The sequence below is a fragment of the Anoplopoma fimbria genome, chromosome 19 (genome assembly GCF_027596085.1).
Source record: "Anoplopoma fimbria isolate UVic2021 breed Golden Eagle Sablefish chromosome 19, Afim_UVic_2022, whole genome shotgun sequence".
Taxonomy (NCBI): domain Eukaryota; kingdom Metazoa; phylum Chordata; class Actinopteri; order Perciformes; family Anoplopomatidae; genus Anoplopoma; species Anoplopoma fimbria.
In genome coordinates, this window is record NC_072467.1 from 12703976 (window position 1) to 12707907 (window position 3932).

General features: G+C 49.3%; 1 protein-coding gene across 1 annotated transcript in view; it reads left to right on the forward strand.

Moving 5' to 3' along the window:
• Nucleotides 1–733, forward strand: part of map1lc3b (microtubule-associated protein 1 light chain 3 beta) — an 8149-nt gene extending 7416 nt beyond the window's left edge. The window contains exon 4 of the mRNA XM_054620110.1: nt 1–733. This exon is cut by the window's left edge and continues 1190 nt beyond it. The gene's annotated coding sequence lies outside the window, so the exon portion shown is untranslated.
• Nucleotides 734–3932: the final 3199 nt, after the last annotated feature.

Consider the following 3932-nt stretch of genomic DNA (forward strand, 5'->3'; position numbering starts at 1 on the left):
GTGTGAATGGAGGATGATGATAAGGTGTTTCTGTAAATGCTGATGAGGGGGAGGGGGTTGCCATTTCCCCTTTTACTTTTTCGGGTCCTTTGTCACAGGTATTTATTAAGGTGATCAAGGAATGGAGGAAGGTCAAACAAACAGTGAAACAGAGACAGGTGGATGAGCATCGTGTCTGACTGTTCATCTGTGTTCTGCCTTTGAGCTACAGGGGCAGATTTCCCAGAGCTGTCACTGTTGTTTAGTTTCACTTCGCTAGAATTCAACAAGCACTTTCACTCTGTACACCTGCCCAGCGGGTTTCCAAGGGCTGCACTCTAAAAAAAAAAAAAAAAAATAGAATATCCTGTCTGTCTATAGATGGTCCTTCACACTGTGCTGTGCTGTGCTTCTCCTCCTCCTCCTCACTACTATCTTCTTACCAGATCGAGGTTTAGCAGCTTTTATATATCGCGGTATTTTACCATTTTGGTTCTTTTAATTTTATGTGAGTTTTATTTCATTGTACGACATGTCTATACTCTTCGCTGTCTACAGTATGTGATGTAGGCCTACAAAGTTTTCCTGACTAGTGAAAGCCACTGTGTGTTTGTTACAGAGGGGTGGAGCGTTTGTTTCTGTAGTCTTTTCTGCCTGCTCCTCTGTTTCACACACACACACACACACACACACACACACACACACACACACACACACACACACACACACACACACACACACACACACACACACACACACACAGAGATATATCCACAAACGGCAATATCACACAGCCTCTTCTTATGTATTTATGTTGGTATTTTGTAAACAATAAAAAAAAAAAAAGTTATTTTGAGTAATCTGGCATCATAATGTCACATTTTTCTGTCCAATGCTTTACAGAGGCACATCAGTTGTGTGGTGCCTGTGTTTTTCTGCCTTTAAACACTTATCAACATGCTCGTTGTTAAAAAGCTGTCATAACTTTCAAACATGAATGCTTCATATTTTGAGTAATCTGGCATCATCATAATGTCACATCTTATCACATGCTGTCCAATGCAGTTTACAGAGGCAACTCCCCAGATATCACTTGTCTCACACAGTGTATTTTGACTCTGGAGGGATACTGAACTACTTGATTCTGCTAGGATAGACTAAGTATATTGTTCTCTGCTTTCTTAAAATTGATCTTAAACTGTACCAAGCCTGCTTAAAAAAGGGTTAGTGACTGATGCTGATTCTCTTGATTCTACTGTTCTGACATTCTCTAATCAGGAAGTGTTTGATGCTCTGTTGTCCTCCTGTCCCTTTAATCAGGAACTGCTTTGAGAGGTGTGCTTTAGCTTCAATAGGTCAATTGTCCTCTTAACTGCTAGGGGGAGTGGCTTACACTCCTGGCAGATCAGGAACTGCTTTGAGAGGTGTGCTTTAGCTTCAATAGGTCAATTGTCCTCAGTGGCTTACACTCCTGGCAGACACATGAGCAATCAGTAGGTAGGTCCTTAACCACTGCTGCTGGCTGGAAGCGTCAGGCAAACGAAGGCTAGGGCGAACAAAGGCAACAGGGCGACTTATTCAAGCCAGACTTCGTCAAGCAAAGACTTCTCGAGCGTGTACTTGTACGGGTCAGTAATTTGTTTGTATTGACTACCATGTGTCTGCATCCTATTTCTGTCTGTTCCTCTGTCCGGTGGTCACGTAGACAGTGGGTCACTCCCAGGTGCCGTGACCCCACTAACCTCATCTATCCCACTCTCTCAGCCCATGGTGAGCAAGTGGTGTCGGGGGGCTTTGGAACTGCCAGTCGGCAGTGCCGAAAGCTGAGTTCATCTCAGGCTACGCATCCTTGCTCTCCCTCAACTTTCTTGCTCTAACTGAGACCTGGATCACACCAGAAAACACCACCACACCCGCAGCTCTCTCAGATGTGTACTCCTTCTCTCACACTCCCAGAGCTGCGAGGCGAGGTGGTGGCACTGGCCTGCTAATTTCCCCAAAATGGAAATACTCTCTTGTCTCTGTTCCACAGTTCTCCCCTTCCTCTTTTGAATTTCATGCTGTTACTGTCACTTATCCAGTCAAGCTCACCATTGCTGTTGTGTATCGCCCACCAGGCCCTCTTGGTGAGTTCCTGGAGGAGCTTGACACACTAGTCTCGCACTTCCATGACGATGGCTCCGCGCTCATCATGCTCGGCGACTTCAACATCCAGACTGATAAGTTAGAACCTCTGCTTTCCCTCCTCTCCTCCTTTGACCTCTATCGCTCTCCCTCTCCTCCTACCCACAAGGCCGGCAACCAGCTGGATCTTATCTTCACTAGACACTGTTCTACTGCTAACCTCTCTGTCACTCCCCTCCAGCACTCGGACCACTACTTCATGTCCTACTCCCTCTCCCTCTTTACTTCCTCCACCTACCCACATGGTTTCTACCCGTAGTCACCTCCGCTCCCTCTCCCCCGCTGATCTTTCCTCTTCCGTTACCTCTGCCCTCCCTGACCCTGAATCCTTCTCTCTCCTATCCCCCGATACTGCTACTGATCTTCTCCTCTCCACCCTTTCCTCCTCTTTGGACAACCTCTGTCCCTTCACCTCCAGGCCTGCACGGCCAACTCCTCCTGCCCCGTGGCTGTCGGACTCAGTGCGTACTGATAGACGGAGCCTAAGAGCGGCTGAGCGTAAATGGAGAACAGGCAAACTCCCGGAGGACCTTCTTAACTTCCAATCTCTCCTTTCCACTTTTTCCTCCTCTCTAGCTACTGCTAAAGCGGCTTTTTTCCGCTCTAAAATCCTAACCTCTGCTTCCAATCCTAAAAAAACTCTTTGAAACTTTCTCTTCACTCCTCCAACCCCCACCCCCTCCTCCTACTTCCTCCCTTCTCCCTGATGATTTCGCCAACTTCTTTGACAAGAAGGTAAACGATATCAGATCCTCCTTCTCTCAGCCCCCTCTCCCTGTCCACCCTCTCCCTCTCTACCCTCTACAGCTCTTCCCCCTCAGCTCCCCCTTCCCTCTCCACACCCAATCTTACCCCATTTTGCTCCCCTCTCCCCTAACGAGGTCCTCGACCTTGTTACATCTAACCGCCCCACCACGTGCTCCCTTGACCCGATCCCCTCCCCTCTTCTTCAGTCTATTGCCACTGAACTCCTTCCTTTCCTCACCCACCTCATCAACACATCTCTCGTCTCGGGATGCTTTCCCTCGGCTTTCAAGACTGCCAGAGTCACCCCCTTCTGAAAAAACCATCACTTGACCCCTCTGATGTCAAGAACTTCAGACCGGTTTCTCTTCTACCCTTTCTATCCAAAACACTTGAACGCGCTGTCTCTAAACAACTGTCTTCCTACCTCCACCAGAACAACCTCTTGGACCCCCACCAGTCCGGGTTCAAGGTGGGTCACTCGTCAGAGACGGCCCTCCTTGCGGTGACAGAGTCGCTTCACGCTGCGAGAGCGAACTCTCTCTCCTCTGTCCTGATTCTCCTGGACCTGTCAGCGGCGTTTGACACGGTGAACCACCAGATCCTCCTCTCCACCCTCGAGGGGATGGGCGTCTCAGGCTCTGCACTCTCCCTGCTTGCATCCTACCTGACAGGCCGATCCTACCAGGTGACATGGAGGGGGCCGTGTCAGAACCACGCACGCTGTCTACGGGGGTTCCACAAGGCTCAGTTCTGGGCCCCCTTCTCTTCTCGCTCTACACAACATCTCTGGGTTCTGTTATTCGCTCGCATGACTTCTCTTACCATTGTTATGCCGATGACACCCAGCTGGTCTTGTCATTTCCTCCCGGTGACACCCAAGTGGAGGCACGCATTGCTGCGTGCTTGGCTGACATCTCGAAGTGGATGGCGACACACCACCTGAAGCTGAACCTGGACAAAACCGAGCTACTCTTCCTCCCGGGGAAGGGTTGCCCGCACCAAGACCTGTCCATCACCATTGA